This window comes from Alligator sinensis, unplaced genomic scaffold, assembly GCF_000455745.1.
Source record: "Alligator sinensis unplaced genomic scaffold, ASM45574v1 scaffold768_5, whole genome shotgun sequence".
In the NCBI taxonomy this organism is placed as follows: Eukaryota; Metazoa; Chordata; order Crocodylia; family Alligatoridae; genus Alligator; species Alligator sinensis.
In genome coordinates, this window is record NW_005841991.1 from 1,211,093 (window position 1) to 1,235,900 (window position 24,808).

Genomic DNA, 24,808 nt, shown 5'->3' on the forward strand with positions numbered 1-24,808 from the left:
GGAATGCCATTAAAGCGGTGCAATAGGGCATTTAAGCTGCTTTAAAGGCAAATTTTGTGGTGTGTAGAAAGGCCTGTAGGTACTATTTAAACACATATAGTAGCAGAGTTTCACTATTTGTTTTTGAAATTTCACAGTTGCCTTTTAGTAAGCAAAGAGGAGAATGTTATGTCAAGACAAATTGCATGGAAGAACAAAAAATATCACCCTCCACCATTATGTACTACAGACTTAATTAACATTCTTGAACTTTCTGGGCAGGAAGGCTCCCTAAAGAGTAAAAATTGACCACCAAAAAAAATGAGAATTTAATGCTTCAGAAAGGCCTGGATAATAAGTTAAAACCTTCACAGAGGTCTTCTTCCAAATTCAAGGAAGAGAAGGCAAAAATCCTGCAAAATTATCTTTATAGATAGAATTACAAAGTAACTTTCCCTTCTCTAAAGGCATCCTATATGCTCCTCAAAAGGAAGCAGTTCAAGAATTGTCCCAGAATAAAAGGAACACTGCAAAACACAAACAAGGCAACTGCCAAGGTAACATGAACTAGGTTACTTGGAAATTCTATTTCTTAGACGACAGAACAAAGGATTTTCACTCTAGTTTAAGAATCCAGTGCAAACTGGGCAAAATAGCCAAAGCATTAAGAGTTTGGAAAGCTAAATGTCATCTGCTTCTAGCTCCATTTTCCCATATATCTTCACAGAGGTGAAACTTTCATCCCCTTCAGGTAGTGGTTTGTACCATTCAGATGCTCTCAAAATTTCAGCTCCATTTTTGAAAAAAATGGTTGATGTTCACTTTAATGACAAACCACCACCCCTGCAAAATAGCAGACCCTAAAACCAGAAGTGGGTGGATAGGAGAATATGTAAGTCAGGGCTGTTGAACTGGCAACCTGTGGACTCCTACCTGGCTGCCACTCTTCCTATTGCTTTGGGGAAGATGGCTGGGATCTCCAGACTCCCCCACCCTCCTCCCGGTTCTGATTTCTGCCTGTACTCCTGGGTGCAGGGCAGGTGTTATGCACACAGCAGGGGAGGCTAAGGAGAAAGCTAGATTGTGTCTGCAGCATACTAAAGGTGGGCTTCTTGCATGAGATGTGCAGACAGGGAGGGAGTTGCAAGTGCTGCACATGTGGCAGGAGAGGGGAGCTGGGTTATGTGCACAGTGGAGAAAGAACTTAGTGCAGGGAAGGAGTGGCCCCTGCAGTTGTTCAACCCCCAGCTGCTCAGAAGTTGGACAGCCCTGATTAAGCTATTTAACTTTCTTTAAACATTCTACCACAGCAATCCTACACATATACATCACGTAGATTGAGATATCCAATTGAATAAAAACAACAATTCACACCATGAAAAGCAAAAGAGTTAAAAAAGCAGCCAGTGTTTGATAACTAGTCAAAAAGACTTTAAAAAAGAGGGACCAGGCACTTCCATAAAAGTTTTGGATGGGTTTAAAACAAAAAACAGCCTCAAAGATGCTCTGATAAGAACACTTTCTTATTTGACTGAGTTAGAGAAGGGATGTGCCAAAAGCTACAACTCTCCATAGAGGAGGTGGGCTTTGTAGGTCTGAAAGGCCGGAGTATAGTCCATTCCCAGAGTGGAACACCAGTACTGTTACTTTGAAATGTATGCTGCAAGGGACAAAACACCCGGGATCTTTGTCGTAGCAACTGTTCTATTTCAAATAGCACAAGATCCAACTGTAAGGAATCTTGGGACCCTGACACATGTTACATTTAAGATGTGATTAATTGATTAATCAATGAATCGCACCTTTACTTTAATGTCTGTCAGGAACCTAGGTCATATGAGTAAGAAACTGAAAGCTATGCCCTACAATAGAATTCTCTTGCATTAACAATAACCTCCATGGAACTGGAGTTGGAGACAAATTTGAATGGACTTCAGACATTGTTCTAAATGCAAAAATTTCAAGACTTGGGCTGGAGAGGTGACAAGTCTTTTCTTAGACAAGACAACAAAATAGTGAAGGCAGAAGAATCTACCTTTGAAAATCCAAAGCAAGATATGGGTAGCTAATGAGCTCAGAAAACTGCTGACCAAGCAGAATTTAAATTTACTACAGTATAACAAAAAAATCCCCTGAATACTAGCTCATTACAAACAGTGACTAAAAAATGCATAAGAGCTGCTCAAGATCAGTATAAGAACTCAAAAAGGAAAAAATTAATAAGGGGTTTAATACAGAAACCCCTCTCCCTCCCTCCCCCCGATAAACAAAAATGACCAGGACAAACAATACTGGTCCACTTTGTTCCAAAATCTTAGAAAAACCCAAACAGTTCGTAAACAGATGCTATTTTTCTGAAAACCAATTAGTTAAAAGGAAAAAAAAATGTGATTCTTGTATGTGGCATTTAAAAGGAGGCCACAAAAGCTAAAAGCAACACAATAAATCTTTTTTAGTCATACTATTAATCCATCTGGAAAACTACTCTCACAGAACCAGAAAGATTTGAGACACTTGCTTAGAAATGTCAAGGTTCTGTCACTTAACCCTGCCAAGAGGAGAATATTCCTGGGTTAAAGAGTGAACATCTGTATTTGCTGATGGATCCAGCCCAGTTTGGAAAATGAATGGCAGGTCTATTAGTTCTTTGATAGTGACTTTCTTATCAATTAAAATGAAAAAAAGAAAAACAGCACAATGAACTCTCATCTGGGTCAGCAGAGTTGAAACTCTGATTCACAGCACATAACTCAATCAGGCAAAGTAATGGAATAGCTGGTAGCGATAGTAAGCTGCTGTCTTCCATGTAGGGTTTCTTAAAAAGGACCTCCCTACTGCAAATGGTTAGGAATCCTGTTGGCAGACAGCACAGAAATGTTGAAACTCAGGCCCCTGACAAAAGTTAATTTAATTGCACAATTGGGATATGATGAATTTTATCATGGATCTGAAAAATTGCACATCCCGCCATGCCACGCATTCATGGCAGGTCATGGAATTTTTGGGATCCAGAATATGATTCGTCAGACGCCAATCACATGACAAACAAGTGGGGAGTCCAACACTAGGGACTCAGTCCCTGATGATGGGCTCCCAGCCTGCCCAGATGTTCAAAGGGGCCACGGAAAGCATGGCATCAGGGACTGATCCATGCTATGTGGAGCTTCACTATGCAGTTTTCAGAGTGCCAACACACAGGGTTTTCAGAGTGCCTGCATGGGGCTGCACTGTGTGGCTGTCAGCATGCTGATCTGCTCCCTGCCTCTGAAAAATGTGATATCAGCTGGTGAGCTCTCCACCCTCTGGCACCCAACACTCTCCCATGACCAGCTGCCAGTGCCACAGACCTAGGGAGCAGACAGCTGGGGATTGTGGTACCGTGCTAGCTGGTATTCTTAAAGCCTAGCCGTATAGACAGCATCAGACTGCATGGCAGGACTTCACCCCACCACACATTCAAATTTAAAGCAAGATAGAAACCAACTACAAAAATGTTTCACATATAATGGAACACATGCATCATTCTCGTGGCTGGTTTCTCATGTTATTGCACCATTAATTGCCTGAATATGTGGCAGAGTTACTATTTATGGTGTGGTTAATATATTAATTGCATCATAGCAAATGTCTACCAGGAGCCTCAGAATCCCCACCTGGCTTCAGCTTTCTGAAGTCATGTGTATGGTAGGCCCTTGGCGCACATCATTTAATGGAGAAATGGGATCTGATCCTTGATCCCAATCACACTTTTTCTATTTGCCAGTGCAGGGCAAACCCAGGATCACGATCCAGGCTCCCCTTTACTAACAAGTTGAAAACTGTGTGCCGCACCCTAGCTTGTAGGGCTGACAATCCATTGGTTGTCAGTCCCAGCCTTTACAGCCCACACTCCTGTTTGAGACTTGAGGCTGTTGGGACCTGGGCTGACAACCAGCTGATTGTCACCCTTGGTCCCAGACAGCCCTGAGTGTGCTCAGGACCCCAGGCTGTCACAAGGCTAGGTCAACATCAGCTGATTGTTGGGCCCAGTCCCAGGACAGTCCTGGATTGTCCCCAGACTCTTACAAAAGCAGCAGCATAACTGTTAGTTCTTTACCGTAAATAGCTCTTTATTAAAAACGTTCCTGCAAATAAAGTGTTGCTTCCACACCACAAGCCACATCAAGATATTACCTGCAGCTCACTTTCTGCATCAGGCACAAGCTACAGTGCTCTACCAATAGTTATGGGTATGGGAAGGTTAACATAAGACTCTGCCATCTTGGCAGCTGCATGGCATACACGGCATCTCCATATGTGCTGCTTTTCCAGAGAAGAAAACACAGGTAACCCAACTGAGGAGCTGATTTGGGGGGGAGAAGGTGCATTGCATGTTGTGAAAAAATATAGTATCTAATCAATATAGAAATAAAACCCTATAAATCACAGAGGTAAAAAGCACCAAAACAATTCTCACTTAGGATACATAACATCTGGGCAAAATGTGACCCACAGGCCGGATGCGGCTCACCAAGCCATTCTATCCGGCCCGTGGGACTCCTAAAAAATTTAGAAAATTAATATTAATTTGCTCTGGGCTGCCTGTCATGCGGCCCTGGCTGGCTTGCCAAAACTCAGTAAGCAGCCCTCTGCCCGAAAGAATTGTCCACCCCTGATTTAGATGAATCACGAGTATTAAGAAGCTTGGACATTACCTAAACATAAGAGGGCAAAATGTATATAAATCCTCATTCTTCAAAGGGTGCAAAACTAACTCTTAATAAATAAGGAGAAAGAAGAAGCGTCCACCATGGTACCAATTACAAAATAATTTTCTATGTGGTGTTTCTTGCACTTTTCTCCAAGGCATCTTGTACAGGTCACTAACAGGCAGGATACAGGAGCAAACAAACTAAATATTAGAAATAGTACAGCAGTCCCAACATTTCTAGCTATCAGAGCTTACAATATGCAGCTTTACACAATGTATTTTCCCTTGATTTCAAAAGCTTCCTAACAAGGAATAAGAGAATACAAAACAGAAAGGAAAAGGTAAGTTTAAGATGGAAGAATTAAAAATCAAATTAGAATCTACTAAAATATTCTACCTAATTTGCTTTATAATTAGAAGAATATTTGTAACAGAAAAAGTTTCTTCCCTTTCCCAGGTGATTAACTGCTTCAAACCACTATTCATTACAAAATATGCTAGGCACCATCAGTTTAAACATGGAGATTTCAAAGTCTTTTCAGACATGCCAAAAAGTGTTAACATATCACAGGTCTCGTAAATTTAACTGAGAATGGATCTAGAGTATGAGAACTGAAAACTGTTATCTCCTAAGAAAAGGAATGTTGTGCTGCTGCTTTAAGCTTTGTATGGGAGAGATTAAAAAATGGTAACTAGTCATGTAACAAATTTCAGGACTTCCATGAAATCTGAAACATTATATCTTTGTAAAAACTAGGGCTAGACTCTGATCTTTGATACAGCATTGCTTGGTGTGCAAGTATAGTAGTGCAAGAGATGTACATTAGTATGTGCTTCAAGGATCACAGAACAGAAGAGAAACCAGAGTGCTTGAAAATTTAGAACTTAAAATACTATTCAGCAACTTTTAGGCTTAAGAACAGTGCTAAAACTCAAATCTTATCAGTAGGTACAATGCCAGTAGCTAAAAATGCAACTGCTAAACATAGCTAAATCTTCACTGGCTACATTAAAAGACCCTACTGAATGCAACGTAAGGTAACACTTAGTATGGAATTGTGGCTCATTAAGATTAAAAGTCCTATCAAGTAACGGTCGTGATACTAAGAAGCAAAAAGAGCTATTTGTAGCGTGATCTGCTTCCCTGGGCCACATGCTTCTGCAATAAAGAAGTACACAAGAAACATTTGCTGCTCCATCAAAGGCTCCATTTTGCTCACAGGTAACAGTGCATTCTGATGTGTTTTACTATAGAACTGGAAGCACAAGTTGCTTTATGAAGTGTATCCAATGGTTAAAATTAAGTAATTTTCCATTTGAAATCACATGCCACTTTTGTTTTAAAAGTCATTAAACAGAGAGCACTATCAAAGGCTGATAAAACAGCCTGTAATAGTTTTAACTTGGTTCCCCAACTTGAGAGAGAAGAGACTTGACATGAGACATTTTCAGTTTCCTGAAATGACAGCAGCAATGGAAGACTTATAATTATTATCAACTGCAACAAGAAGATCAGTAACATGTTTGGCAAGAATTTGAAATGATATCAGAACAGATCAGACGCACTTGTCTGGAATACTGCGAGTTGTTTATTTCCCCTTGTTACTCCCTCTTTTACGACTCCCTTTGGTCAGCAGCTGGAACTTCTCATTTAGATCAGATTAGCATTCCATTGACATTCTCTGGAGCTGGACTGTTTGCCTCCATAGCAACAGCTTTGTCAGCTAGCATGAGGTTCATGCAAAGAGCTGAGGAACTTACATCATACAATCAAAAATGTCTTTTTCCTCTGTCCACTTGCTCAACTTCTTTTCCTCTTATTTTTAAGCAGTAGCAGTCTTCTAAGCCTGTTAGACAGAGAATTAGATGATTACTCAAATGCAGAGTTGTAAAACACCTTTCTGCAACTTGTATGAGGCTCAGTGGGCAGATGGCTAAAACCTCACAGTAAGTAGCAGTAATGATGTCAATAAACCTCTGAAGAACAGCACTTAAACTATCTGTTCTACTTACGTCAATCATTTGAGTAACACTTAAAGCTGAATGACTCAGGTGAATGAAATCAGCTTAAAAGCTATACAGGATACACAACAGTAGATTACTTAAAAAAAATACTTCAGCTCCATTTAAATATGAAAACTAATACTTCATAGAAATGGAATAATAAAAATGATGAAACTGGAATTTAAGAACAAGAGTAAAAATTACAAATCATTCATGTAACAAGGGAAGACCACAACTACTTATAGAGTATACAGGGTGTATCAAACTGGCCCCAGGCCAGATCTGAACCATGGGGGCTCCTCCCAGGGCAGATCTGCAAGGCCAGTGGCAGCTGTAGTTGCACTGCCCTCACCTGCCAAGGCCATTGATGGCCATGTCCACCAGGGACTCAAATTCTGTGACAGGCCATGCCCTTTACTCCCCACAACACACACAATTTGACACCCCTGATCAAACAATTACAGATAATTCAAATATGATCTAGTGGTAGTCTCCCCTTCTTACATGAGATATATATAATCATTTTTAAAGGTAATTCCAATAGTGAGATTAACAATAGGGTCTGGTATGCAAGAAGAAACTGAAACTTCTCTGAAAAGGATAGTCAGTCTGCCCCCTGAACTGGAATAGAAGAGTTTAAATGACACAAGGAAAACCAAAACCAAAAGCATTCACTCATTCTCAGCAAGTCTCAACTTTCCAGTGCTGCTATGAATAGTTTTGTCCTGGCTACACTAATGAACTGTTTTCAAGGGTAGTTCAGTGGGCACTGCAGCTGCCAATATTACTTAGCAATGAGTGTTCTAGTTTGTCTGGCCTCAATCCTTTAATTTAAAAATATAGTGAGAAGTTTGCTTATTCTAAATGATTTAACTGGGAATTCTTAAGCAGCACATAAAAAGGTGCGTTTGTGAGGGAAGATGTGCAGGTTTTTGACATCTCTTAGAATTCTAGTTTAAAAGGGAAAATTTTACAAGCTTCACGTTGCTGATGATATTCTTGAAATTTTGTTACTAAAATTCACCATTAATCTACACCCGTCTTAGTGTCACCAAGGTCAACTCATGAATTTAACTATAGGTTCCTTGCCTTTTGTTTGCCTTTTGTCATATTGTGCTTTCACCAATACAGCTCTATAGTTCAGCCCTTGATGCAGGCTTCCATATCTCACTACCTATTACACAGCTAGTGCTCACAAAGATAACTAAATCTTTTATTAACTGAATAAACAGTATGGCAGAGACCAGTCACCACAGTAATTTAAGAAAGGAAATGAAAAGAAGTGTGGGCTGGAGATTCAGATGAATGGCAAAGAAGTGTGTGTTCAGATTCGAAATTTGGACAGTATGAATCATGAACCAAATGAAAAGCACAGAAGTGACAGCATTACAGCTTATAAAAGAGCTCTATACCCCAACTTAGTTCATATGCCCACTGCCTTTGAAGCTACTACAACTAAATTTCCAGCTTTAAACCAACTCTGCTATATCAACCCCTTGCTCCACTACAGATATATGTAGATGGCAGTGGATAAAATGGACATTTTAAAAACACAAAAGAAAATAAAATTGCTGAATCAGTTAAATTGTATTTCCTTTCCCCACCCCTCTTTTATAGCATTGACCCTAAACATTTAGAAAACCTTAAGGCAGAAGGATGCATATTAAAGAAATTCCTAAAATTCCAGGTAAATGTTAACAGATATCAAAGGAGAGTCCAGAGACTTGACAAGAAATAAGTGGCTTGTTATCAATCATTCATCCACAAACTTCAAATTTCATCATCTGAGAAAGTAAACAGTTTCCTAGTTTCAAACTGTGATTTCATTCTCTCAGTGAAATTAAAATGAAATATTGTTGCTGTTCTGGTTCTGTCTCTGCACTCTGTTTTTTTGTTTTGTATTATTGTACCTGGATCTCACATTTCTTCCTCTATTATTAAATGTCTGAATCAAGTGATCTCAAGTTTGTCCTTGCTTTAAAATTAATTTAAGTAATTTAAAATGTGATAGCTGCACCAATCTGAGACTGTGTAAAGTTGAAGAGTAGAAAAGTGAATTTATATTGCATCACTGTCAATCAAATTTTTCAAGATATTGAAAACATGCAAAGGGTGGTTGCTGTAGCCTGGTGAATCTGACACCCAAGGGGAGCTTTAAAAACAGTTTTCCTGGTCCTTTGCTCACAAAGGCAGAACTTTTTACTACTTCAAATTTGCAATCCCTAAGGAGGTTGACACACAAGGGGTCAACATCTTTTTTACCCTCTGCAAAATTCATCATAGCATTTTTAGCTTTTTCTTTGATTACTGTTGAGAGGTTTTGCCAGAAGCCTCACTCACAATGTCAGTTACTTATTTTATGAAATATGTGCCTACAGTTCTACATGGTTTGATCTCAGTGAAACTGCCCATATCAGGATTTGGCTCCCAAACTTCATTTCTGCAATATTTTCTGAGTGCACCATGGCAAAGAAACCAGTTTTTATCGTTGTCTTCTGTGCTCTGGTCTGACTTGTAACCAACCCCATCTTCATATAACTCACAGCTGTCTTAAATAAGAAGACAATCTGCAAAAGTTTGTAGTTGCCACCATCTTTTGGAATTTGAAGAGAATATTTTCAAAACAAATTCAAGCTTTTTAAAATATAGATAACTTCTAAAATCCACAATAGAAAGCTTATGGTTCTATGGCTGATACAGGGCACACGATGAGGAGTATCTCATCTAAATATGGCCTTAGCACACTTAACACCCCCCCAAACACAAAAAAATCACCATGTTCATTTCTACACCACCTACATATTGACCAGATTTTCAGTTCTGTTGTTTTGATTCCCACAACAGTTTTTTTCCCCATAAAATGATCAGCTATTTCAGATTCCAGCTTTATAATGTCCAAGAACAGATTTTCCCTGACTAAACAAACCTGATGCACTGCAACTCTTGCTCAATGGATCTATCATTAAGTCTCATATCTAACTTTATGTCTGAGTAGCGGTGTTTTATCAGTGATGCTCCAGGGATGAAAGAAGCAGGACACCTGTTATTCAACCAATTTGCATAGTTGAGAGAGAGAGGAAGTAAGATTTTGGACCTGATGAAGGGCACACAAAGCCCAAAAGCCTGTCTCTGTCCCTTCTAATTATAGGAGTTGGTCCATTATTAATTCAGTATAAAATTTTAGATACTCTCTTATGAAGGCTTTCACTTCCCAGGTGTAAACAGATTCTGAACCAAGATTAATACTATCTTTAGTCTGTAAATTGCGGGTGGTATTTTGAAATGTCAAAAAATGAAGTATTTAGCAACCACATATATATACATATATATACACACACATATACATACACACACACACACACACACACACACACACACACCCCCCCATCAAGGTGGTAGAAGCTGAGATCAAAACTGGTTCTATTTTATGGAGCAATCTTGTGCTAAAAGCTTCTTGTATGCAAAGGACAAGATTTTGTCCTGCATGTTATGCTATAGGGTTTTGAAAGCACTTAAGAATGAGTTTACTGATTTGCAAGGAAAAACACTGCATACCAGACATCCCCAAATAAGACACACGCCTTGTATTGGAAGGCAGAATGTACAAAAAAAAGATTTTTCCAGTCACAACCTAGATTTAGCTTTTGCATGGAGAAGCAATGCTGCAAGACAGCTGCCAGCTTCTGTTTCAGGCAACAAGCAAGACAGGTGGCATCCAGTGTTAATCTTTTCCCAGACACTCTCAAGTATGAAACAGGTTTTGGCTGGGTAAGAGTTAACATTGGATAGCATAATTGCTGCTTGCTGCCAGAGGGAGAAGCTGGCAGCCATCCTGTAGCATTACCTTTCCATGCTTCTATTCTAGTGAAGGAAAATCAGCTTCCACACAAGACACGCACCCCAGTGTTGAAGGGTAGATTTTTGGGAAAACAGTATGTATGGTAAACACAGTACATGTTCCAATTCTACTAATGTACTGGAGGACTAGTGAACAGTAAATGTTGATACTTTAATTTTGAGAAGGTACAAGAGCAAATCAGGAAATTACCAATAGAAAGCCTTACTCTTGTTGACACAGTGAGACTCAGAACACATGTATCACAATGCAAGGTCTAACCAATATAGCTAATGCATAAGAAGATACTGACAAATGAAAATACCACTAGATTACCACAAAAAACAAGAGAAACATATAAAGTCTTAAAGCAAATAAAAAGAGCCATATAATCAGGCAACCAGTGGTGCACAGGACTATGTACAAGGACAAAGATTAGAAAGTTAGCACTTGACAATATTTTCTTGTAGATGTTTGTAATGTACGTCAATATTTGTGCCATAGGTTTGCTGGAAGGAGTCTCAGATAACAATTACCTTGTCTATCAGAGATGGAATTATAGGTTAAGACCAGTGGCGCTTAACATTTTGGCTCTATGGGACACAAGTGGGATGGGGTGGGGTGGTCCATTGGCTGGATTGAGCCCTGGCCTCAGCACCACCCCCTCCTTGCCCTGAGTGGGCCCTGTGACCAAGCACCACACCTTCTTGCCCCCATGTGCCTGGATTGGTCTCCAGGGGCCCAATGCCATCTTCTACCACCAGAATTGCTTCCCACGGGCCTGGCATAGGCCCCTCCCATTCCAGCTTGCTGGGCTGGGGTCCTGAGGGCCTAGTGCCTCCTACTCCTGGTCCCTGGGGGCATGCAGAGACTGGGCCCTGGAGCCCAATGTCATTCCCACCCAGCCCTATGCACTAGGACTGGGCGCTGATCTAGGCTAGGGACAGACACTCAAAAAGCCTAAGCCTGAACTGATTCAATCTTTGCAGGTTAGTCTAACTTGCCTAGGCTGAATCAGTTTGTAATCATGAAGACATCCCCTCCAGCTTGAAGAAATGCAGGAACATGCCTGCACTGGCTCAGGCTGAAGCCAGAGGATGCTAGAGCAGCCCTCCCTTACGTTCCACAGTGCTGAGCTGAGGGGGACATGGCCAGCCCTGGCAGGACACTCTGATTAGGGAGGGGTTCCCTCTCTCTCCTTGATAACAGGGTATTTATCAGCTCTGTTATCAGCACTGAGCACCCCATCAGAAAACAAAGCCTCTCTCATTAGTGCAAACTCTTCATAAACAACTTTTTCCAAGGAAGGAACAGAGGGACATTACCAGCTACCTGTTGATTAGTTCCAAAAAGCCCTAAACAGACACTGTCCTGTCTCCCTTACACAGACACCTCTCAGCTTTAGCTAGCATACCACATGCTGGCTATGGTCCATGCTGTGGGAGAGGAGGGAGGGATCCCAGCTTGAACAGCAAGGTGGTGGGGAGGGGGCAGGGGAAGCCACATAGATGCTGCTGTGCCTGCAAGTATCTGCCAGAGCTCCAGCCAGGGAGCAGAGGGGAGGGGGGCCAGCCCCAGCTCTCTGGAACAGAGAGCCCTGCCTAGCCCAGAGAGCATGCCGGGATGCTGGTGGACTCTGATATAACTTAAACCAGGAAGGGGTCTGTGACAGACATTCAGTAAACTAGTTTGACCCAAATTAGTTAAGTCTGATACTACATTCAACCGGGTTTATCTCAAACCGGTTTCACCCATTTTCAAATGGGCTTATGTGCAATGAACATCTATTCTGCTACAGGTTTAAGCCAGTTTCTGATCACTTAAATTGGTTTATGTGTAATATCGGTCCCTAGTCCTAGAGCACAGGACCTGGGGCTCTCTATGGGTCTGGAAATGATGGTGAAGGAGCAGTGCCACCACTCTCCTACAGCTAAATTTCTGGACCCATGGGGAGCCTCACGGGCCAGCTGTCACAGAACCATGGTCTGGATCTGGCCTGTGGGCCAGAGTTTGAGTATCCCTGGTTTAGACTAATGCATCTCAACCTTTCAGAGCACTGGACTGAGTGTTAGCAACCTGGCTGTACCACAGGCCACCATTCCCCTCTGCAAGGGAAGGTAGAGGGGGAAGTGAGTAAAGGAAGAGGGAAATGGCTGACAGTATCAGAGGGAGGACAGGGAGAGAGGAAGAGAGCAGAACGTGAAGGGTTGTGGAAGGGGTCAGAGGCACAGGGTAGGGCAGAGAAGGGGACCCACTGGGTCAAGCTGGTTACCATTGGTCCACCATGCTGTGAGCTGGATCTGGTCACTTCAAGATCTGAATCCAGCCCATTGGGCTATACGGTTAAACACCACACGTGTTTAGACTCTAAAGCTACACCAGGAATAGCATCTTTTTCATTATATTTGTATTGCCAGCTATATAACTATGCTATGTGGTTTAAAAGCAGATCTGGAGACCCAGAACTATTACCCTTCCAAATATCCAAGTGGGATATTTATGGTATTATGGGGCAATTCTGTGGGCATTTATAATTTAACTACTTTTAAACTATGCTCTAAGCAGTGATTAATTGTTTTTGATATCACAATCAAAGAGTGGGTAGATGTATATATATCTCAATCAGAAGTCACAGAACTAGCTGTGAAGTAAAGCAAATATAAATACATCTGTACATGTATTTTAACTTCAATTAGCTGGTTTACAAACATCAGCTCAACTGATAGGTGCTGGAAACAAAGGGGCAAAACTCATGAATATATCGGTATATCAGGGGAATGCCACTGGATTAAAAATCAACATGGCTCAAATAAGGAAGAGGCTGGTAGGAACCAAACATGACTGGATCAGACATAAACATTGTGCTTTTTGACAACGCTTTGGTTTGGTTTGGTTCCATATGGATGTTAAAATTGAATGTTGAATTTTTGTAATATTCAAATGTTCTACAAATAAAGAGGAAGACATCACATGACTAAGTCATTCAATTAGAATGACCAAGTTCATTACAGATGAAAAGGAAAAGCCTCTGATGCAATTAAACACTGCAGTGTTGCTTTATTTCTCAAGGACTGATCAAAAATACAATTTAAAAATGGACCTATAAAAGGAAAAAGATGGATTTGTATGTGTGGTTCTAGTAGCATTTTTTTCTTTGGAATCCATGCAGTAGGCCTCTTTAAATGGCAGATCAGTACTAGTGGATGTTGTACAGCTGGGCATTCAAATTGCCCTGTCCAACTCCTGGGGGCGGGGACTCCCGGTTTCCTGTTTCTACCCCTGCCATGAAGGTAGCTGTCAGGTGCAGAGTCCCCAGGATCAGATAAGATGTACTGACCTCTATGCAAAATTCAAGGAACTTATGTATCCAAGACAGAAATGGTCTGCATATGCTGCATTTGTCTTTTTAAAGTCCTTTGTTCAAACAAGAGGCAAGTTGAATGCCATGACTAGAAATACATTACTGGCCTGAAGGAGGAAGATTATTTGAAGTTTGGATGCTTCTGAATACTTATTACTTCTAAGGGAAAGGCTCTAGACAAGCTATTTCAGACAACTTGACTAATTATAACTACTCAACATTAGGTACCAACCATTTACAAAGTAGTGGAAGTACACTAACTGAGAAACTGTGACTCAAACAGGGAGCTCTGACTCTTGCTACAGACAAAAAATGAGAAGGAATCAGATCAACCACACCCTTTACAAACTTGATTGCAAGCATGAAGACAAAGGGGCATGTACTGGCCCAACAGCACCATTAACAAAGGACTTGCACTCAAGTGCACTAAGCATGCATCCCCAGAGTGGTAAAGGTATGTCTGTAACAAATTAGTTGGGAAAAGGGAGTAAATCGGGGGTGTAACTTCAAAACAAAATCTTTAACATCAATGATTTGCCAACACTACCAGAAAATGAACAAATTCAGGACTCAAAGGTGCATCCCATAAACCGCTGACTCCCTCCGTTACCCAGGTTTTCCCTCAAGTATACTCTTCCCATAGTGCATCAAATACATTCAACTAAGGCTGCCTCTTCAACAGGAAAGACAGATGGACAAGTAATGTCATGATACATTCATGAACTAAGACTTCTTGAAAAATTTGCTATCAAATGGTTAAATTAGGGCTGAATGAAAGGGAGTCAACCAAATTTCTTATTTTTTACCACAGATATAGCTTCCCACGTGGTACCAGGCTTAAGCAGATCTTATCTGCTCCAAGACTATTTTTACATTATATACTAATGAGAAAGAGGCAGGGAGGAATATCTTGAAATGGGGAATGCAGGATGTTTGCATTTTAACAGCTCAACATTCACCTCCATTTTGTGCAAAGAAGAAGAAATCTAAAAGCTATTTTATTGAGCAACATGTTATACAATACTCAAATATATATCAAAGCTCTACAAAACAAACACTTGATGTACAAATAAGTTTGTACAAGTTTGCACATGCCAGAGATACTAACACAAGCACGTTTTCATTGAGACAATGTAGCTGATTAGTTTCTTTTCACAGTGCAGTTCATGATTTACAGTAATACTTACAATTTATAGTCCTGGGTACTCCAGAGATGAAAAAGGAGCCCTCGTACAGTTTTCCAAAAATAATCTTATTAAAGTAAACCTAAAATAATGCTGACATATGGCCACGCCCATTTTATTAATCATTGTTTAGTTTCATTCTAAAATAATGAAAGTAATATAACTAGGAGTTTAAACTTCCTAAGGCAGATTGATGCCATCCACCTGATGATAAATGCCTATTAAATCCAAAACTTTAGAGACACAATTCCCCACAATTGAGTTTATTTAATGTATTATTATTTATTTGGCAGTTGTATTTGAGATTACTGAGTAAAACTTTTGGATAAGTGATATTTCAAATATTACTACTTCTATCTTTTAAGAAAAAGAGCCTTTGGATTAGCTTAAAGAAAAAAGAATTTTACATTTCTATAGTTCAAGATGTACTGTTTCAGTATATAAAGCAGATCATGACTAAATTGTGATTTACTGGATCTCATGTATCCAGCACAAAGTGCACAGACTCGTCTGCTTTACATTAACATCAAGACCCAAGAAAGAAAATGTAGTTAGTATTATTGGAGGAGACCAAATCAATAAAACCAGACCACTGAGCACTGTTATATCATACCAATGTCCTGCATTGTACATGTGACAGCAAAAATACACCATACACGTCATCTTCTAGAAACTGTAATGAAGTCATAAAGGTACTGATAAGCAAAAATACAATAAAACATGCCTTGGGCTCTGATGTTCAGTGTCATAATAGATGCTGGTATGGATCTGGAACGGGCTTAAACATTTTCTCATGAAAACAAGCAGCAAGTCTCAAAATCTCAACAGAACATGCAAATTATTTTTCCAAGAGGCACAGTGTAACAGTGTAATTTGTTCGCTACTTAAAGCACAATACACATTTAACGTAATAGCGAATTTTGTCAACGTCCCACTTAAGCACATTAAACTAATACTAGAAGCTAGAAAGGCAAAACTTTTAGTTTGTATTAGTGGAGTCTTTTCCTCCGCCCTTGCAATCTAGAACTAGAATTTTTCATACTCAGTCACTCTCTTCCTGCAAACAGCCAGTTTTCCCAGTTGAAAGCTTCAACAGTTGGAAAAAAACAATAGTTAGCTTGCTGTGCCTTATGTAACAGAACTACTAAGCATACAAACTAGTGATACCCAAGCCAGACCACACCATTACAGGAAGGAGAAATGTGTTTATGTGGTTAGGGAGATATTATGATGATGAAGTACAGAAAAGGAAATTAAAATTGTAAAAAGCTCCAAGGAGACTGGAAGAATGATATGGGAGGAAAAACCTGTCAGCACCTTTGCATTCAGCTGTTTCCTTCTTGCCTCAGGAAGCAAAACAAAAGGTGTTTGGTTTCAGCATTCCTATAATACTTTTTGCTTAACACATCCATGAGTTACCTGACAAAAAGGAAGACTCAGATAACAAGATGGGTATTAAAGAGGTACCAGGAAACTACCTAAGACAGCTGAAATACCAATTTTTCAACACACTAGCCAGGAAGTTCCTATCAAACTGAAGTTTTTCAGGACATGCAGAAAGTCTGAGTAAGAAAGTAGTCTGTCTTACTACGGGCAAATAGACCAGTTCAAGATCACGCTTAAGAAAGAGTGCATGTGATTCCAGGATGCAAGTCAGAAAGGAAGAAAATAACAAAGTACTTTTTGGCTGCTGGCAATTTCATCATTTGTCTGACAGCACTAACTGGCATCTTGATTACCTTCTCATGCATCAGCCAGGGGCAGGAATCTTGAGTTCCATTTACAGAAGACAGAGTTTGGATTCTGCCTGGGGGCAAGAGCTACGAAGTCAACTAGCATAAGAAATCCTTTGGCAAGCAAACTATAATTTGACAATTCTGCTACTTCCCACCATTTGTTTGCATTTCATCTTCTTAGCAGTTCTCTTGCCTATTTTGTTCAAAGGTATTTGCCACTAACTTTTAGTGATGCCTCAAAAGCAATGGTAAAGCTAGGCACCATTCCACAAATAAAGTAAACTATTCTAGAGCAATTATATTTTATCCAGTTACAGGAATATGGAGGAAACTCCTGTATTTTTGTTCTCCAAAAAAAGGAGGTTCTCACTCACCTTGTTACAGTTTTGCAGGCAGATTCTTTGAGAAAACTGTAGAGTAGGTGGAGTTTCAGTACAGTCCCTTGCTGAAACTAAAGAGAAAATAAATATCAGTCAGTGGTGCACCTTCACCTGGATAAAGTACATTTCTGCTTATTCTGTTATAAGAGACAGAAGAGGATCCAGAGCATAACAATGAAGGGCAAAGGTGATATGATAAGGCTGCCTCATGAAGAGGCTAGAGTGTGAAAAAGGGGATGAAAGATAAGGTAACTTTTCTATACTCCATTAACTCATGTACTCTGACTAGTCTTTATTATTGTATTCAATGCAAAAAAATGAAAAAAGGACTTCACTTTTGTTGTTCCCCTTCCTTCCAAACACCTGCATAAGTAATTTATAGAACCCATTACTTCATGGTATCATTAAGGCCAAGAGTTTCATAATATTCCAACACATTGGAATGGTACATTTATAGTTAAAACAGGAAAACATATAAACCCTCATGTTTCAGGCCACAAGCTAACCATTACGTGCTGGGTGTTGAAAAGCATACCCCCAAACAGCAACCATTAAGTGCTGGGTGTTGAAAAGCATACCCCCAAACAGCCTATTCCATAATTTTTGCACCATCTTAAAGATTTTGTACCAGCTCATATTAGTCAGGAAACTAGAGCAGATGGACACCAGTGTACTCTAGAGAGAAATCCTTTGCCATTCTACTTCTCTTAAAATACCTCGCAGAATTAATGCTCCTCAAATCTTGTCCACCCATTATGAGTCATGGAAACTTTCCTCTATGTTTAGGAGGTTTTTTAATCTTAAAACGCATTCTTGTCCTCTGCAGCCTGTTCCAAACTTTGATACCTAAACGCCTCTTCTGCATTGCCCAGGAATGTTTTGCCAGTTCTTTTTCAAAGCAGGAAATGAGCTTCACCAATATCCAAAACCCAAAATGTACAAAATAATTTATCCCTCCCCACCAGTTTTTACCAAAATAGTCATTCTAGACAAGGAACAGACTTCCTGCAGATGGAGATCACAATCATTTAATACCACAAAACCTCAAGGAAGGTAGGTATTTGAGCAAAGTTCTGCAAAGCAGCAGAATTGCAATGCAAATAATTTTCTGTGCTCTATGCCACCTATGCTTGTTTGTTTCCAGCAACGATAATCCAGAATTCCTAAAGAAAATAGAAGCAACAGTTACAGAAAAATGGCATAACACCACATTAAATAGCACTGAGGAACCATGAAATTTCTGGATGTGGCCAAAAAACTTCAGAACAGAGAATGACTTGGCTTTATGCTACTGATGCAAGATTAAGCCTGTGACTAGAACACTGCCTAAAAATGTAATACAAGCATTAGAACTTAAGAAATATATAGAACATGACTATTTAGTTTATACATAAAATGCATCAGATCAAAGAAGTGAAAAAATTTGGTCAGTCAGTCATGCAGTAATGTTATATAAACCAATGCTGTCAGATGCAAAGTTGTTTTTTTTTTTTTTTTTTGGGGGGGGGGCACGACACCCATGAACAGGTGGACAGTCTCAGGACCTTAGATAACTAAGAATCTCCATACTGATGAGTAAGAGGCTCCAAATGAGTAGGCATGTGGACATGTTTAAGGGGACTACTACAGGATCAATTAAAATGCCAGAAGTCTGTTTTCCTAAGTTACCAATACTTTGCAAAAATGTGCACAACAATCCTCCCTACTATTCTAACTAATGGACAATTAACTCTCGTCAAATGGATACTGGTTTCCATTTTTACTCTGAATGGATTCATTTATCCTCAACTGGGCCTAATATATGGACCTTAATATTTGAAGAAAGAAAATTCAGGTAAGGAAAGGAAACTTGACTATTCTTTATGATAAAGATCCACATATACAATACAGCAGAATGGTCACAGCTCTCTGTCTCTCAGGTGGAAATCAGGCTCATCCTGTGGATGTGGACTTCCAACAAAATACTTGCATCTGACTTCTCTTCCACCTTGCATGGGATACTAATGTATGTAGAAGATAATCTGCTCAAGAAAAGGAAACTGCTAGAACTGAAGGGCTGTATACAATTTAGTGCACCTATGAGTGCCAGGTCATTAATTAATAGATCTGAATACAGAGGGCACACTTACTCTGTCCTGAAGATACTAACTTGCTTAATACTTTTGATTTTGATGGTTAAGCAAAAGGAAGAATACCTTGCACTTACTCACAGGAGAGCTTTAAGAGTAGTGAGGAGTCTACACCCTCTTTGTCCTACAGCCAGGAGCACTATTACAAAGCATGCCTTCCACATACAAAAATTCCAGAAGTGAAGCATTAAGTGCATTTCACAACTGCACTTAATGAGTGTCAATAAGCATTTCTGAGATAGCCAACCTAAGAGGGCTACTAAGGGTGCGGACAGACATGACACTTGAACCATTCCAAGAATATTACTGATGGGGAACTGGTTCACAATTGTCCCTGGACAGAAGTATCCACACACACACACTAAGTAGAACCCTCACCTTTCAGAGATTACTGTTAACAAACATAACCAGTGGGTGGTAGAGTATCCAGATCATCATGCCCTCTAGGGAGAGATGAAGAAGTTGCCAGGTGCTGGGAGTCTGTGTAGGTGCCTGCCTGTGACTTCCAGGGGGTTGCGCTAATTCTTCAGGGCAGTAACGTGTTTCTAGACATGGCACTCAACTTACCTCTTGTTTGAACAAAGGACTTTAAAATGACACATGCAACATATGCAGACCTTTTCTGTCTTGGATACATTAAGCTCCATGAATTTTGCACAAAGGTCAGTACGTCTTATCTGATCCTGGGGGCTCTGCATCTGACAGCTATCTCCAAGGCAGGGGTAGGCATAGGAGACCAGGAGCCGCCCCCCGAAGTTAGACAGAGCAATTTGAATGCCCTACCCCACAACATCCATTAGTACTGATTTGCCATTTAAGGGGGTCTACTGCATGGATTCCAAGGAAAAAAATGCTACTTGAACCACATGTAGATCCACCTTTTTATAGGTTTATCTTTTTAAATTGTATTTTGTTCTCAGCAGCATGCCCCCTCCCCTTCCATTCCCACTCTCCCCCACTGTTGCTGTCCCAGCTGTCCCCAGCTGATGGGGGAGTGGAGCTCCAGAGCCATTCCTGCCCTGTTCCAGCTAGGGACAACAGCAGTGGCAGACAGGTTCCCCCTAGCCACACTTGTGCCTGAGTTGCCAAGGAATACCTGGGGGACCAGGCAAAGAGAAGGAACCTGCCTATTGCTGCTGCTTTTGTTCCCAGTTGGACTAGGAGTGGGAGGGAGGGGGAAGGAGGTGGAAGCTGGGAGTGGATGTTTGGACTGTAGAGTCTTGGCTGTGTTCCAGAGCAGCCCCTTGCCATGCATGTATTCAAAGGGGTGGGAGAAGCAGTGCAGTTTGGTATACCTGGAGGATTGACCAGACACTAAGCATTGGGTGCTCTGTGTCCCTGCATAACTTTGAGATGGTTCACAGAGGAACAGCTCAGAACAGTACTCCATTTTTCCCGCTTTGTGTTTGAAATGTTGGCATCCCAATCTAGACTCTTGAGGCATTAAAGCATATTTAGACCATCCTACATGTTAAGTCTATCCACACCCTGAGTGCACATTCAGCACTATTTTAAGGCAGCTTTATTGCCTCACTTTATGGACTTGCATGTATGAAGTGGGCATGCTTCACATGTTCCTAGACACACCAGAGGCAGCGCAGGCATGCCTTCCATCTCCAAATTAAAAGGTACAATCCCAGGTAGTTAGAATAAGCTCCCAATTTTCAATAAAAATAAATTCCCTTGATTGCAGATAGCAGCTGGCAGGAGGCCTAGTCATTGATAAAAGTATAATGAACCCCCCAAGAGGTGGTGTCAATCTGAGTAATACTGAAAAGAGAAAATGACATTCAAGATAATGCTTTATGGACTTTCTGGAGTTGGAATAAAGTGGATCTAAGAAAGCATTTAATACTGGAATTTGTACATGATTTCCTTTCCTTGAAAAAGGCAAAAATATCTCAGAAACTTAACTAAGTTGAGAAAAGCCAGAAGCAGCAGGAAGGGTCTCCGTCTCCTAGATATTAGGGGTGCACAAAGCGGGCAGTATTCGATTTGGATTCAGATTTGGCCCGATTCAGGGGACAGTGGTTCAATTTGCTGATTTGGATCACTGTCCTGATTCGATTCAGCCAAATCTGAAGATTTTATTACAATTTGGAGAATCAGCAATTCAGCCATAAGCACATCCTTATATGTTTTTTCTACATACCTTGAGGCACCAAGTGCAGCTTGTGAACGCTAAGATGGCAGGGTGGATGGAGCGTCCCATGGAAGTGTGGGGGGACCCACCCTGTACCTCCCGGGCTCGGCAATCAGCCACGGGGGGACCCTGGTTGCCCCCCTCAGACCCAGGAGGCACCAGTCGCCAGAGGTGTGTGTGCATCCCCGCGCACTTGGTGGTGGACCCAGAAGTGGATTGGAAGTACTTCTGGTCCACTTCCGGGTCCACTGCCAAGTGCGCAGAGGCCCCCCATCCTCCCGTGGGACGCTCCATCCACCCCACCATCTCGGGGTTCACGAGCCATGCCTGGTACCTTGAGGTACATAGAAAAAACATAAAGCTGTGTCTATGGCTGAATCGCCAAATTTCTCTGAATTGAATCGGAGGCATTCGGTTCAGGCGAGATTAATGTGTCTCCCGATTCAATTCAGATTTGGAGATTTGGCTGCTGAATCAGGCTGAATCTCCTCTGAATTGAATCAGCGACCGAAGCTTCACACAGACCTACTAGATATACCTTTCTCTTCAGTGTGGAAGCAAAGCTTCCCCCCAAAGCCTAATGCAGACTGCTTAAACAGCAACCTCAGAAAGGAAAGAACTAAAGGGACAACCAGACAGACACATCAGCAGTACACTAAACATCACTGAACTCTCAGAAATTTGAAACTTTTAAAAATTCCCTCAAAAAGCTATGCAACAGGGAGACCCAGTTGAGCTGCTACCTAACTGCTCAGTTGGTTCCATAAAACAGCAGTTCTCCACTGGTGACCCGCAGGGGCTGCAGATTTGGCACTATTGTGATCTCCAAAGTCAGTTGATGCAGCCCATGCCCAGGCTGAGCTCACTGCCACTACCAGGTTCACAGAAAAAGGTGGATTTTCTCCTTTAAAGGAAAAAACTGTGGGAAGCCGCAGCTTTCTCCTTGCAGACTGACAGTGTTCTGGGCTGCTTGGGGTTGAAGGAATGGGAGGAAGCCAATATGGCAAGGGGCAGCACATGCACATGTGTTCACACATACATGCACGTGGCAGTCAGGCAGCGGTTGAGAGCAGCTCCCCGCAGGTAAGTTGGGGCGGGGGTATGCGCAATGTATTGGGGGCATAGGTGATGTGTTGGAGGGGGTGAGGGGGCATGTGCCCCGCCCCAATTCCTGCACCCACAGCAAGAATGGGGCTGCAGGTTGGCCAAACCGCTCAGCAGAACCTAGCACAGAAGGGCAGAGCAGGGTAGCAACACTCATTGTGCTGCCACTGCCAGGACCCCCACACCAGCTGTACTGCCAGCAGCAGGGGTAACGGGAGCCCATGCTGTTCTCACCTCCTTCTGCTACCGGAAGGGAAGGGAGGTGGGGGGGCAGCACGAGTGGCCTGAGGGGAGAGATGGCAGCCGGGCCATGCTGCACCCCTGCCCCACCCCCTGCTGTGGGTTGGGAATGAGGGGCTGGCAGGGCCAGGGGGCTAAAGGTCAGGAGTGAGGGGCGCCTCAAGTTGAAAAAGGTTGAGAACCATGGCCATAAAAGATATTACAAAAAAACCTTTGCTGACCACTGGGGAGCAGCAAAATAGAGGAAACTTCAGGAGGTTGAAGGTTTTGCCCTCTTGCTATAGAACAGACTGGATCACCTACAGTACTGAATCTATGTGCATTTCTGAAACTTGGTACAAATCAGCAAGCATTAATATTTTATATAATAAAATCTGGCACTTCATGGAAGCCTGTACATTATTTCTAGGGTGAATACATTCTGTAATACTTTGCTGTAATGTCAAAAAGCACAACTTCCACGTTAGGAAGTAACCAAATGTTAAAAATTATTTCCCACCATCCCACCCCATACATGTTCTTAGAAATCACTTTGTTGTAGCTAGTAACAAACAAGGAAGACAAAAAGCAATTATTGTTTATGAAGTGCAATTACAAAGGGACATACCAATGATCCTGGCATTTTTTAAATAAGGATAGATATGCCATTACTTTCTAAATGAACCTTTCAGATTTTACGGCATGCAAATATTTGCTAAGGATTAAGGAGCAAGTCCTTTTAAATGTTTCAATCACCTACTGTTTTCTTTTAATAAAGAAAATTGTCTGTTTCAGAATACTGTTTCTAACATTCACCCACCAGACACATACTTAAAGTTTAACTATTCTAAAAAGACAAAGAAAACTCCAGATTGAGACCAACACGTAATTTATTACTTATAAAAATATTTTGTTGGAATGGGACAGAGATAAGTATCAAAAGAAACCAGGATCACTAGCTTTACAAAGTGACAGAATCTAACTTGTTCAGGCTTACCACCATTTCTAAAGTTTATAATTGCTTCTTATAAGCAACATCTCGCTAGGAAACTGCAACAGATTGTTTTGGATGCATACCTTTTTACTATGCAGGATCTCTGTGTTTGACCTTTCAAACCGAATTGAAATCTACGCGGATTATACCTTAAACCAGTCTGGAAACTTGATGGTTCACAATTCAGCAGGCTTCAAACAGTGCTAAGCAGCAGCAAATGACAAACCAGTGGGGAGTCCATTACCTGCAGTGGCTGCTTTTTGTTTTCTAGATTAAATTTAAAGGGCATTGTTTTATACAATTAAACTCTAAATAGTTTCAAACCTCCTTCCCTTCAAAACTTCTCTTTTGCCTTTTGCAACAGATTCTGTGTTTAATGGAGGTACTCAAATTATATTTCCCTTTAGTTAAAAAATAAAAAAAAAAGGTCAGGGGAAAACTAATGGTGGAGCACTTTGTGAGGGGCTCTCAAACTTTGGAACAAAGTTCCAAAGTATTCTGGTCCAAAATAGCCCAGATTTGCTGACTATCAAAACTTCTATTTGCAGGACTCACAGCTAAATGTGATTAAATAAGGAGAGACGGGGCTGTCTAACTTTGCTTTTTTAAAGTCTACAACAGGTGTGTGTAGCACACTTCTCACAGGACAATCACTCCCTCTCCGATCTCTCAGTTCTAATCCTCAAAGAGAAATCACAAACCTCTTTTTGTAGACAAGCCTATGAACTTCACTTCATAAATCTTCTGGATACAAAAAAGCATGGACTCAATATAGACATTGGATTTATGACACATTAGAACCTGTCTGACACGTGATTCACCAGGTACCTGCCAGACCTGACCTCTTACACTTTTCTTTCCCCCCTTCCTCCCCTTCTTTTCTGCCCTTTCTCTTCCTAATTTCCAGCTATTTACATTTTCAGTCAGCCTCTTTTCTACCTTGAAAATCTACTACTGTAGTCTCCCTTACTCACCATAGGCTTTTTTTACCCCTCATTTTCCTCCCCTCCCTTCCCTGCTCTACCTTTTGTTTTCCTAATTTCCACCTAT

The 24,808-nt window shown here is 41.0% G+C and overlaps 1 protein-coding gene across 4 annotated transcripts in view; it reads right to left on the minus strand.

Moving 5' to 3' along the window:
* The window catches only part of MPP5 (membrane palmitoylated protein 5), a 68,033-nt gene extending 50,791 nt beyond the window's left edge, over positions 1-17,242 (minus strand). For 2 of the 4 annotated variants that reach the window (XM_006021403.3, XM_006021402.3), the window contains exons 1-2: positions 17,164-17,242; positions 6,431-6,516 (exon numbers count right to left, since the gene is read on the minus strand). The gene's annotated coding sequence lies outside the window, so the exon portion shown is untranslated. Of the gene's footprint in view, positions 1-6,235; positions 6,409-6,430; positions 6,517-17,163 lie in introns of those variants that run through there. The other 2 variants (XM_025201368.1, XM_025201369.1) reach the window with 2 other exon arrangements.
* Positions 17,243-24,808: the final 7,566 nt, after the last annotated feature.